General features: G+C 37.9%; 1 protein-coding gene across 1 annotated transcript in view; it reads left to right on the top strand.

The window, feature by feature from the left end:
- Positions 1-14,290, top strand: part of LOC150085135 (cilia- and flagella-associated protein 251-like) — a 198,207-nt gene that overhangs the window by 90,200 nt on the left and 93,717 nt on the right. The gene's annotated exons all lie outside the window — the stretch shown is intronic.

Raw genomic sequence — 14,290 nt, 5'->3', positions numbered from 1 at the left:
ACCTACTCTGGCAGCCTGTCTGCACTGTTCAGAAAACTTCATATCTGACTGCACAATTACCCCAAGGTCTCTTTCATTCTCCACTACCCTGAGTGTAACACCACATAGTTGGTACATTTCTCTGGGGTTACTGCTACGCATATGTAGTACTTTGCATTTGTCAACGTTAAACTTCAGTTGCCACTTCCCAGCCCATCTACCATACTTTTCCAGATCCTGTTGCAGCAGCATACTGTTCATTACTGTTATTAGAAACCGTGCCACCCTTTGTATAATCTGCAAACTTTGACATTAAGCTTGATATATCTTCATCAATATCATTAATAAATATACAAAACAACAATGGGCCCAACACAGAACCCTGAGGGACACCACTAATAACATTAGTCCAAGTAGACTAATTTGTAGACTAACTTACGTAAGACTGATTTGTTGATCAATTCGGCCATAGAGAGATTGTAGAAGGCTCAAGGAGTAGAATTTTTTTTCAGCCTGGTCTGTGCTTGATGACATAAGAGACTGCTTCTACAGGGATGGGATACACTTAAATAGAAAGAGTGCAAGAATATTTGCTGATGCTATTGAGACAGTGTTAGGTGGTCAGAAAACTGCTAGCTTGGGGAGATTATCAGATTAAACATTAACATTTGCCAGGGCAGAGGCAAAAGTGATTCTTGCCATGCTTCTGTTACAATGTGCAGCAATCTTGAAAGCAAGATGGTGGGAATTTGCAGGACTGCTGGGAGTCATCGTGGAACGAGTAAATACATAGGTTGTGTTAGGGTAACTAATGTAACTTGCATGTACACCAATGCTAGAAGTATGGTTAATAAAATTTGACGAGCTTGAAGTGCTAGTCAAGACATCAAAGGCAGATATTGTTGAGATAACAGAGACGTGGCATCACAGAGATATAAGCAGTACAAAATAGGAATTTGGGGAGTACAATGTGTACAGAAAGGATAGACAGGAGAGGAAGGGAGGAGGGGTTATGCTCTTTGTTAAGAAACACATATAATCTAAGGAAGTGCATCCAATTGATGTTGGTGGGTAATGCAATGTTGAGTCTGTTTGGTGTGACATAAGCACTGGGAAAGTAAAAATGAGAGTAGCTGTGTGTTATAGGCCTAATGAATATAATGACCATAATGATTAGTTGTGCTGAGAAATAGAGTGGGCCAGTAAATCAGAATGTCTTATAATGGGGGATTTTAACTTTCCAGATATTGACTGGAACTTGTGCATTTGTCACTCTCACATTAGCAAGCTAGCATGCGAGTAACTTTTTTGGATTTATTGGATGACTGTTTTCTACTGCAGCATGTTCGAAAGGAAACCAGAGGGAGTAATACTCTTGATCTGATTATTAGCAGTGATTATTCATGCATTAAGAATTTGCAGATAAAGGAACCACTGGATGGCAGTGATCACAATGTACTGATATGGGAATTACTTAAAGATGTAACTACGACCAAGGCTAAAGGGCTTTGCTTTCATAAAGGTGTCTACAGTGGTCTCAGAGCTTTTAAATTCTGTACAGTGAGATCAACTGATGTTACTACCAATGTTTAATTGTAAATGGGAAGCATTCAGGGACTTAATCATGGAGGCTACTAGGCTTTTCATTCCATCTAAGAAATACTGTTGAAGGTTCAGGCCTAAATGGATGTCAGATGAATTAATGAGGCTCTTAGCAGAGAAGAAAAATGTATGGGATGCCATATGTACCATATACATTATCAGGTGACGTAGAAGCCTAAGGCAGGTATAAGCTTGTCTGTAATCAAGTCAGAAAGGAGGTTAGACAGGCGAAGGCAGTTTACGAGAAATACTTGGCAAAGGATTCAAAGAAAAACAGCAAAGCATTCTTTACTTATGTAAACTCTAGAAGGAAGGGGGTGAATCAGATTGGTCCACTTGATATCGATGGTTGAACTGTTGATGATCATGCTCAGGTAGCTGATAAACTGAATGAGTATTTTGCATCTACATTCACACATGAGGAGTTGTTTAATGAGAGGAGTTCCAGAGGTGTATTAAACTCTGGCTGTAAGCTAGATAATCTTGTAATAACTGGGAGTAAAGTGGAGGAAAAATTGTTGAAGATAAACATAAGAAAGGTACTTGGGGTGAATGGAATCTATCCAGTTATATTAAAGGAGGCAGCAAAGGAAGTAAGCAAACCCTTAGCCTTAATTATGAGAGCTTCCCTGGAGAGAGGGGAGGTACCCATGGACTGGAGATGTGCAAATGTGACCCCAATTCCCAAAGGAGGATCACGGGGCGACACAAGTAATTACAGACCTAGGAAATTAATGGAGGCACTGGTTAAAGAAGCATTCATCTAGACAAGACTTCAGTTATAGCTTGGACACAGCATGGGTTTGTTAGGGGAAGTCTTGTCTGACCAATTTGATTACTATGATGCAGTCATAAAAGAACTGGATAGCATTAGCATTAGTAGAGGCATTTGATGCAAGAAAGCAAGCTTATGCAGCATCAGCCAAAAAAAAAAAAAAAAAACTACTTCCACTTCACCCCTCTGTTCGTTCAAAATACCTGTCCAGCTGAGCCTTAAACTTATTTAGGCTATCAACCACCACCACAAGGGATGGAAGTCTGTTCCACCAACCAACCACCCGCTGGCTAAAGGCAAATTTCCTCGCGTCTATCCTACATCTGTCTTTCCTCAATTTGAATTTATGCCCTCTCAGGTGATTTTTCTGAGCTAGAGGAAGAATCCCATCAGCATTGAGCATGCTTAAACCATTCAAGGCTTTATACACCTCTATCAGATCACCTCGCTGGTGCCTAGTCTCCAGACACTGTAATTTGCAAAACTTAAGCCTTTCTTCGTAAGAGCACCCCTTTGTTCCATTCACTAATCTTGTTGCCCTTCTCTGTACTCGTTCCAGCAGCTCTACATCCTTCTTGAAATGAGGCCTCCAGACCTGTATACAGTACTCTAGGTGTGGCCTGACCATCGCCTTATACAATGGAATAATCACCTCCTCATCCCTGCTGGAAAAATTCCTGTATATCATTGACAATACTCCATGAGCTACTCTTGCAGCCCGTCTGCACTGCTCAGAGAACTTCATATCTGCCTGCACAACCACCCCCAAGTCCCTTTCATTCTCTACCACTGTCAGTGTTGTACCACAGAGTTGATACGTTGCTCTGGGGTTGCTGTTTCCCATGTGTAGTACTTTACATTTGTCAATGTTAAACTTCATTTGCCACCTCTCAGCCCATCTGCTCAACCTTTCCAGATCCTGTTGCAGCAGCATAGTATCAGTAGTGTCCTTGACAACCCTGCCAACCTTTGTATCGTCTGCAAACTTGGACATTAAGCCCGATATACCATCATCAATATCATTTATAAATACAGAAAACAATAATGGACCCAACACTGAGCCCTGAGGGACTCCACTAATAACATCAGTCCACGATGAGCGGTGTCCATTGATTACCACTCTCTGTCTTCTCCCCCTCAACCACCCCTTTATCCATAGCAGCAATTTGCCTCCAATGTCACACTGCTCCAATTTGTGTAGCAGTCTTCCATGTGCAACAGTATCAAAAGCCTTTCTAAGATCCAAGTATATAATATCAAAGTTATTCCCTGCATTCAGTTCTTTTGTGACTGCATCATAGTATCCAATCAAGTTGCTCAGGCAAGACTTCCCCTTAACAAAACCATGCTGTGTCTGAGCTATAACTGAAGTCTTGTCTAAATGATCCTGCAGTGCTTCTTTCACCAGTGCCTCCATTAATTTTCCTGGAACAGAAGTTAAGCTCACAGGTCTATAATTACTTGTGTCAGCCTTTGATCCTCCTTTGTGAATTGGGGTCACATTTGCACATTTCCAGTCTATGGGTACCTCCCCTGAGTCCAAGGAAGCTCTCATAATTATGGCTAAGGGTTTGCTTACTTCCTTTGCTGCCTCCTTTAATATAACTGGATAGATCCCATCCACCCCGGGTGCCTTTCTTGTGTTTATCTTCAACAGTTTCTCCTCCACTTTACTCCCAGTTATTTCAAGATTCTGTAGCTTACTGCTAGAGTTGAATACACTTCTGGCATTCCCCTCGCTGAATAACTCCTCATGTGTGAATGTCGATGCAAAATATTCATTTAGTTTGTTAGCTACCTGAGCAGGATCATCAACAGTTGACCCATCAATATCAAGTGGACCAATCTGATTCATCCCCTTCCTTCTAGAGTTTACATAAGTAAAGAACTCTTTGCTGTTTTTCTTTGCATCCCTTGCCAAGGATTTCTCGTAATCTGCCTTCGCCTGCCTAACCTCCTTTGTAACTTGGTTGCATATCAACTTGTATCTATCATAGGCTTCTGTGTCATGTGTTAATTTGTATGTATCCCATGCATTTTTCTTCTCTGCCATATGCCTCATTAGTTCATCTGACATCCATTTTGGCCTAAACCTTGAACAATATTTCTTAGTTGGTATGTAAAGCCTAGTAGCTTCCAAGATAAGTTCTTTGAATGCTTCCCATTTTGAATTTGCTGTTGGTAACATCATCAGTTGGTCCCACTGTATAGAATTTAAATATGTCTCAGTCCATCGTAGTCGCCTTTACGGAAGCAATAACCCTTCCCTTTACTCCTAATGGTAGTTACCTCTTTGAGTAAATCCCACTTCAGCACACTGTGATCACTGCCACCTAGTGGTTCATTTATCTGCAGATTCTTAATGCATGAAGAATCACTGCTGATAATCAAATCAAGAGTATTACTCCCTCTAGTTGCCTCCCGAACATGCTGATGTAGAAAACAATCATCCAATAAATCCACAAAAGCCCTGCTAGTGTGTGAGTAACCAGCCCCCAAAATCCAGTCAATATCTGGGAAATTAAAATCTCCCATTATAAGACACTCTGATTTACTGGCCCACTCTATTTCCCTGTACAGTTCCTTATTATACTCATCAGAGTCATTAGGCCTATAGCACACTCCTACTCTCAATTTTGATCTCCCAATGTTTGTCACACCAAACTGACTCCACACTGCACTGTCCAGCGATGTCGACTGGCTTCACTTCCTTGGTTTTTATGTGTTTCTTAACTAATAGCATAACACCTCCCCCCTTCCTATCCTGTCTATCCTTTCTGTAGACGTTGTACTCCCCAAATTGCAGTTCCGCATCCCTTATATCTGTGTGACACCACGTCTCTGATATCCCAACAATATCTGCCTTCGATGTTTTGAGCAATACCTCAAATTCATCAAATTTATTTACTAAACTCCTAGCATTGGTGTACACGCAAGTATACCTGCACCTGTTTCTATTCTTAGCTACCCTAACACAACCCATGTGTTTACTTGTACCGCAATGGCTCCCAGCAGTCTCTGAAATACCATGCATCTTGTTTTTCAGGCTTCTGCTCATTCTAATAGAAGCAGTGCAAGAATCTCTTTCACCTCTGCCAGTGGCTACTGTCAATCTATTGGTCTTTGTCTCCCCCCAAGCTAGCAGTTTTCTGACCCACCTAACACTGCCTCGATAGCATCAGCAAATATTCTTGCACCCTTTCTATTTAAGTGTATCCCATCCCTGTAGAAGCAATCTCTCCTGTTAACAAGTACAGTCCAGGCTGAAAAAAATTCTACCCCTTGAGCCTTGCACAATCTTTCCAGGGCCGAATTGATCGACAAGGCTCTCATCATATACTCCCTCCTATCGTGTCTGGGCAGAATTGCAGACACTTTCAAATTCAACCCTACTTCACGGCTTTTTTTCAACAGTGACCTGTACTTGTTAAGTAATTCCGCTGGTCTCCTACTCTTAATATCATTAGTGCCAAAATTAATTAATGACTCATCTTTAACAGAGTTAGAGATGAGTCATTAATGCTGCATGCCTTTCTACAGATGTTTCTGCTGCATGCCTTTTCTACAGATACTTGCATGGGCACTGTTCTTCTGAATTGCCTTCTATAATTCCCACTCTCTCTCTCTTTCAAAACAGTCCAAACACGTGCCGCTACTAACCAACATCCATTTACTGTCCAACTTGAAACTCTCAGAACCAACTTTTTATCTTCCTCGTTTATTCATTCAACTTCTGTTTTTCGGAACAACCTTCCTTCATAATGTCAACAAATATCTTCTTTCGTCTTCTCAACCTCCAACCCATGCATGGTACTATAGGTTCTAATACCTCTCGTATTTGGGGTTTTCATAAAAAAAAAATGGTCATCTCTTATTCTGTTTCTTTTTAAATATTTATTTGATTTTACGAGTGAAAAAATCTCCTTGTAAACATACCTTGATCTGAATAAAGTAGCCATTTTCATTTTCTTTTATTAGCAGAAAATATTCAGATGGGAAAGCCTCGTAGAATTCAAATAGTTTATTTTTGCAGTCTATATACTTATTTTTGAATCATATTTTGCTTGAAGATCAATAATCTAAAAGTTACAATCTGGGATTGTAGTTTTCAGTCATAGAAGTAAATGGGTTCTCAAACAAAATGTTGTTTTTTCATGGGATTTTATATCAGAAAATCAACTTTTAAACTTGTAATATCGAAAGGCAACGATTCTTTGGAAATGTGTTTCTCCCTTAGCTCAGTACAACATTCAAAATGAAATAAATTGTCTTGCTGAACTGGGATTTAAATAATAACAACTTATTCTGATATGATTTGATGTCACCAAACAAATCAGACCAATTTTCCTTTCCCTTGTAGTTTTAAATTAAGAGCATTTAAATGACTAGAAATGTATGTATGAATTGCAAGATCAAACAGCCACTCCATATTTGATAGTTGTTTTATTGGTTTCCCTTTTTCCGTGTTCATTCGGTTGTAACATTTGGTGATGTTTCAACAGCCATTTAAGGACATATGATCTTGTAAAATTTACAGTTGAAATAACCACATTCATAATGTGTTGGAGATCCAATTCTTTCCCATAAAGAGTTTCTTGATGTACAATGCTGTGAATTTGAATAGGAGTTTCAGCTCTGATATCTATCATTTTCTTGGTTATTCTTCCCATAAGCACAATGTTTTTACCAATCATACTTTTTGCACCACCAGTTGTGACTCCTACCAGGTTTTTAATATTTAATCCTAACTTTTCGATAGATTAGCAAAAATTTTTAAAAAGATTTTCACCTGCAGTTGTTCCGCGCATACTCTGTAGATAAGCTAAGTCTTCAACTGGTACAAAGTTATCATTAATTCCATGTATGAAGATGAGGAGTTCGGCTGTGTCTTTTACATCAGTATTGTCATCCAGTGCCATGCTAAAATATTTCATTTGTTTTATGTTTTACAAAAGTTGTTCGAACAAATTCTTTCCAATATCTTCTACTCTTCGCATAATTGTTTGTCGAGACAAACTAATATCTTGTATTATTGTTCGTTTCTCTGGACAAATTCTTCCACAACTTTTAACAAACAATGCTTAACAAATTCACCATCATTGAATGGTTTACTTTTAAAAGTGATCAAATGTGCAACTTGATAACTGGCATGTACAACAGATAAATTTCTCGACTGATACATTTTCAGTATGTTTTGTTGTTTTTCTTAATTCGTTTTGTAACTTTGAACACTTCTTTTCGCAGCACTCCTTTATGTTGATCATAAGATTTATGATTGGAATCAGAGTTGTTTTAAATTATATTCTTTAAAAACTCACACAGTCTCCTGACACACCAAACACACTGCTTTTTCATGGTAATCAATGAATAAATAGTCTTCAGTCCACCTTGGATCAAAAACACGACACTCGAAATCGATTTTCCCTTTTTGGAACATTTTTAAGAATGATTTTTTTTTTAATTCACTTCAAATTAATAATTAATTCAATACAATGAACAAGTTATATCAAAATACATAACTGTATATATGACTGCACTGAACCACATGTACATGTTTGATACGGTCGAGCTGGACGCTTGCAGTGGCGCACGCAGTGGCGATCGATGTTGTTTTAGTTCACTTTCCACGTGGGCCTTATAAAAATTATTTGAAGGCCGGATCCGGCCTGCGGGCCATAGGTTAGACACCACTGATGTAGATAATAGTGTTATTGACAATAACAATGTCAATAACACTATTGGACCAACTCATTTTGCCGTGGAATTTGCTGCTGTGTTGCCCGATGCACAAGTGTAATGCTTTGGTGTTAAGTTGTACAGCTGAGAACTTCATGGTTTTCCATTTTAATTCCTTCAGGACATTCACCCTATTCTTCAAGTTCTGATAAATGCCCATCGGAATGCTGAGTTCACACATTTTTGTCACACTCTTTGTCCTAAACACATATATATATAAATCCAGATTTGGATTGTTAATCACCCTTCTCATCTTCAAATCATGAGGAAACTTGGACAGCTTACTTTGCATACCCTTGTCAATATCATTGATGAAAATTAGAAATAAGAGGGAATGTCAATATCCTCTATCTTTTAGCTGGCCTGCAATCCAGAATAAGTCTTACCAGCAGTGGCGTAGCAAGGAAGACACCTGGTGGTGGGATGGTCCACTTTCTGGCTGGCACCTGGTGATGAGATGGTCTGCTCCGGGTGCCGGCCAGAAAGGGGTGCCATCACTTGAACAAGAAGGAAAGAATTAACTTTAACAAAATAATTTCAACTTTTTTAAAAATTTATCTTTCTCCACTTAAATTTACAGTTGTTAGTTGAAATTGCGATTTGACACAATTTAATTAACAACAAGATACCTTGATTTTGATATTAACCGACTGCAACTTTAATACTTGCATTTAAATTTTTGGTATGTTATTAAGGCACATAAAACTGGGGATCAAAACAATATTTAGCCTTAACAAATGCATTTAGTTTAACTATATTTTTTTTTTACAAAGTTCATCTTACAAGTCGTTAAGTTAGCACCACATTTTTGGTAAGTGGATTTATATGAAGTATACAGGTGAGCCTTTGTATTTCCTGAAAACTCGTTTTTCGTTTTTATTTATACTTATTTTACATTTTACAGATATTTTCTGCTTTTTAATGACCTTCATTATATAGGTCCCTACATATAAGTACAAAATGAAGCGAAATCGACCCAGCAGTTTTCAACAGAGAAAAGCAAAGAGAGCAATAGAAGAAATTTTTAAAACAATGTCATTCAACAATGATCATTGTTGAAGTATGTTACACCTTCAACATTTAGTGCAATAAATATTCAGCATTATAAATCAGAAGTGCAAGTATAAGAGTCATCTTCTCAAGAGGATCTAACAGAGAAAGTTTTTTATCCATTAGTGGAAAAGAATCTGGTGAAAATATACATGAGCAGAGAGAAGATTCTGAAAAGGAAGAGGAAATAAACATATTTTTAAAGAATAATGTCACTTTTTGGCATATTCCAGTACCAGATAACTTGAGAATTTATTTTATTAAGAAAGGCAGTGAATATTTTAAAATAAGAATGGACCTTTTGACACTGTTGAAAGAGCAAGAGAAAAAATTAAAGGGAAAAATCAACAGCTAACAACTTCCTGGTTTTATAAGACACTGCCGAACTCAGAAAAGATTTTAAGACATGGATGGCTTATTCACCATCATCAGGAAATTTATTTTGTTTTTGCTGCAAACTATTTTCATTGGAGAATAAAGAAATCAAAACATCCAACTTTATCCTGGGATTGAAACCTTGGTGGAAATTAAACCCAAAGGTTTTTGACCATGAAAATAGTGAACAGCATCTCTCGTGCTTAGAGAAGTGGAAAACCTTAAGTGCAGAGTTGAAGTTTCAACAAACTATTGACCTCATTCATCAGACAGTACTGGATAAAGAAAGAAAAAATGGAGAGATGGCTTTTAGTTGTAAATCTTATTTGTAATCTTGGCTTTTAGTTGTAATCTTATTTCTGGCTTGTCAGGATCTTCCTTTTCATGGACATGATGAATCCATATTTTCTACAAAAAAAGGAAATTTTATAGAAATAGTACAGTTTCTATCAAAGTATGACCCCGTTTTTAAATAACATATTTTAAGAATTGAATGTTCATCCGATAGGAAAGAACCTTCATATTTATTGCCAGAGATTCAAAATGAGTTTATTAACATTTTAGGAAATTATGTGAGAGAAAAAATAGTAGCCAATAATATAAAACAAGCTAAATATTTTGAATTGTATTTGACAGTACACCCAGCATATCCCACACTGACCAAATGTGTGAAGTAATTAGATATGTTCACATTGTTGGTGATCAGGTTGAAGTGAAGAAGTCATTTTTAGGCTTCTTTCCCATTGTTGGAAAGACCACTGCCGAACATACAAAAGAAATTTTGAATAATTTGGAAAAGGATGGACTGGATATAAATCTGTTCTGTGGTCAAGGCTACAACAATGCATTAGCATTAGCATTAGTAGAGGCATTTGATGCAAGAAAGCAAGCTTATACAGCATCAGCCAAAAAAAAAAAAAAAAAAAACCCACTTCCACTTCACCCCTCTGTTCGTTCAAAATACCTGTCCAGCTGAGCCTTAAACTTATTTAGGCTATCAACCTCGACTACAAGGGATGGAAGTCTGTTCCACCAACCAACCACCAGCTGGCTAAAGGCAAATTTCCGCACGTCTATCCTACATCTGTCTTTCCTCAATTTGAATTTATGCCCTCTCAGGTGATTATTCTGAGCTAGAGGAAGAATCCCATCAGCATTGAGCATGCTTAAACCATTCAAGGCTTTATACACCTCTATCAGATCACCTCGCTGGTGCCTAGTCTCCAGACACTGTAATTTGCAAAACTTAAGCCTTTCTTCGTAAGAGCACCCCTTTGTTCCATTCACTAATCTTGTTGCCCTTCTCTGTACTCGTTCCAGCGGCTCTACATCCTTCTTGAAATGAGGCCTCCAGACCTGTATACAGTACTCTAGGTGTGGCCTGACCATCGCCTTATACAAGGGAATAATCACCTCCTTATCCCTGCTGGAAAAATTCCTGTATATCATTGACAATACTCCATGAGCTACTCTTGCAGCCCATCTGCACTGCTCAGAGAACTTCATATCTGCCTGCACAACCACCCTCAAGTCCCTTTCATTCTCTACCACTGTCAGTGTAGTACCACAGAGTTGATACGTTGCTCTGGGGTTGCTGTTTCCCATGTGTAGTACTTTACATTTGTCAATGTTAAACTTCATTTGCCACCTCTCAGCCCATCAGCTCAACCTTTCCAGATCCTGTTGCAGCAGCATAGTGTCAGTAGTGTCCTTGACAACCCTGCCAACCTTTGTATCGTCTGCAAACTTGGACATTAAGCTTGATATACCATCATCAATATCATTTATAAATACAGAAAAAAATAATGGACCCAACACTGAGCCCTGAGGGACTCCACTAATAACATTAGTCCACGATGAGCAGTGTCCATTGATTACCACTCTCCGTCTTCTCCCCCTCAACCACCCCTTTATCCATTGCAGCAGTTTGCCTCCAATGTCACACTGCTCCAATTTGTGTAGCAGTCTTCCATGTGCAACAGTATCAAAAGCCTTTCTAAGATCCAAGTATATAATATCAAAGCTATTCCCTGCATCCAGTTCTTTTGTGACTGCATCATAATATCCAATCAAATTGGTCAGGCAAGACTTCCCCTTAACAAAACCATGCTGTGTCCGAGCTATAACTGAAGTCTTGTCTAAATGATCCTGCAGTGCTTCTTTAACCAGTGCCTCCATTAATTTTCCTGGAACAGAAGTTAAGCTCACAGGTCTATAATTACTTGTGTCAGCCTTTGATCCTCCTTTGTGAATTGGGGTCACATTTGCACATTTCCAGTCTATGGGTACCTCCCCTGAGTCCAAGGAAGCTCTCATAATTATGGCTAAGGGTTTGCTTGCTTCCTTTGCTGCCTCCTTTAATATAACTGGATAGATCCCATCCACCCCGGCTGCCTTTCTTGTGTTTATCTTCAACAGTTTCTCCTCCACTTTACTCCCAGTTATTTCAAGATTCTGTAGCTTACTGCTAGAGTTGAATACACCTCTGGCATTCCCCTCGCTGAATAACTCCTCATGTGTGAGGAGTTATTCACCAACAAAATGCACCAACCATGGCAGGAATTCATGGTGGAGTCCAATCTAAAATCAAGGAACTTAATCCCAATGCATTGTTTATGCCCTATGCAAACCACTCGTTAAATTTATGCAGAGTGCATTCATTTGCAAGTGTTTCGTCATGCGTAGCCTTCTTAGGAACTTTGGGAAACCTTTATTGTGCGGTCTCTCCACACCATTGGGAAATAATGAAAAAATATACAGGAATGACAAAAATCAAAACCAAACTATTATATTAGGATCACCCCATAAGTTATTACATATACCCATCTGTATTGTGTCTGTAAATTGCATGTTTCTCTGGTCGATTTGCATGTTTTACTGAATGAAAATCCCAGTTTCTGGTGGGGGAACCTTACTATCTATGCCTGGGACTGACTAACTCATCCACTGGGGGGAAAAAACCCATAAAAGTGCCCCACATCATTGATAGGATTCAAACCTGGGCCTTTTCCACTTGGTATGAGGAGGACGGTGACGATACCAATGTGCTACTTGTGCAGACATACAGGAATGACAGTCAAAAGACTTACCCAGACAAGATGGAGTGCACATTATGAATCTGTTATTATGGTCAAAATGAATTTTTAAAATTTAACTTTCACTCTACAAACATTGTGTGAACCTCAAGAGAATATAGATACGAGAGGGACTGCTGAAATTTTATTACCATCCACATGTGATTTTTCTTTTCTAAGTTATCTTTCTTTCTGTTACAAAATTCTACAAGAAGTTAACCTTACACAAAAATATATACAGTCAGAATAAGCCTGGAAAAATGTGTTGTAAAGTTACGGACCTTAAAATTATTTATTAATGAAGAAAGAAATAAAATTGTAGAAAGGGCATTTCAATTCACAAATACAACTTTTGAGGAAATGGGCATTTCAATAGGAAAAAGAGAAAGCATAAGGATAAAAAAACAAATGCCAGGAGAAATGACGAAGGATGCTGGGCTGTTGCTCCAAGAAGAATTAAAAAGAGTGATGTATGAATGCCTGGATAGGTTTCGTCAACAATTAGAGGTTCGTTCGAAAGTGATGGATGAAATTCTTTCAATGTTTGCCATTATTCAACTGTATAATTTGATTGTTGTGAAGAAAGAATAATATGAAGTTTTGAAATGCATATTTCAAAACTGATCGAAATTTTCGACCAATTTTGTCATGAAGAAATTGTATTAGAAATTCGCCGACTAAGACGTACCTTACAAGCCGTAAAAATGATTGTTGAGCAGGCAAAACAGTGGACAGCATTGCAGTTTGTAGAGTTTATTAATAAGGGGGGATTTTTCGGAATCTCTACCAAATTTATTATTATGTTTAAGATTGTCTTTAACAGTATGTGTATCTATAGCTTCTTGCGAAAGAAGCTTTTCGAAATTAAAATTAATTAAAAATTAATTTTGCTCATCACTGGGTTGGACTAGATTATCAAATCTGTCTATATTATCTATTGAAAATGAATATGCCAGTAAAATTATTTGATGAGGTTTTCAATAAAGTTGCCAAAATGAAAACATGAAAATGGAAACAATAAATCACTTCTGTTATTGATTTTCTCATTTTGTTATTATATTAATTCTTCAATTAACTTTTTTGTTATTATATTAATTGATTTTCTTTTTTTATATTTTTGTTATTATATTAACTACTAAGTATATATACTCTACTTTATTCACTGAATTTTTAAGGTTCCTTGAAAAACTTTCCTTAGTTTTCTGTGATTTCTTAAAATCAATTAAGTTTTAAGACTTTTTTTTTCAAGTTGATAACATTATTTAGGGGGTTACAAACAGTAATATGCTTCACTCTTTCTATTAGATAGCATAGTATTGACATTTAATTAATTTAATTTATTGATTTTATTAATTTAAAGTATCATGCCCCAAACTAGAGCAGCAAAGCAACGGGCACAAAGTGGCAGGAGTGCTGTGACTCGGGGGAGAACTGAGGGGGGGAGCGATTCTCCAACGCATCACAGCCTAAAAAAATGTGCAACTTGTGAAATGTTTGCCGAACTATCTGGAAAGGAACATGATATTGCCATGGGGGATGTCTTTGTGTGTGCGCGATGTAAGGAGTGTAAGGAAATCAGGCAACAACTCAGCGTTGTTATGGGCCTATATGAGAGTTTGAAGGACAGGGTGGATGCCCTCGAAAGATCTATGAGGGGCCCATCAGGCTCTCAGCTGCCCACATCAAGGCCAGAGCTTGC

Source organism: Mastigoproctus giganteus, chromosome 5 (genome assembly GCF_048544385.1).
Source record: "Mastigoproctus giganteus isolate SK-2022 chromosome 5, ASM4854438v1, whole genome shotgun sequence".
Lineage (NCBI taxonomy): Eukaryota > Metazoa > Arthropoda > Arachnida > Uropygi > Thelyphonidae > Mastigoproctus > Mastigoproctus giganteus.
The sequence above is the reverse complement of the archived record's forward strand: the minus strand, read 5'-3'. Positions and strand labels throughout refer to the sequence as shown.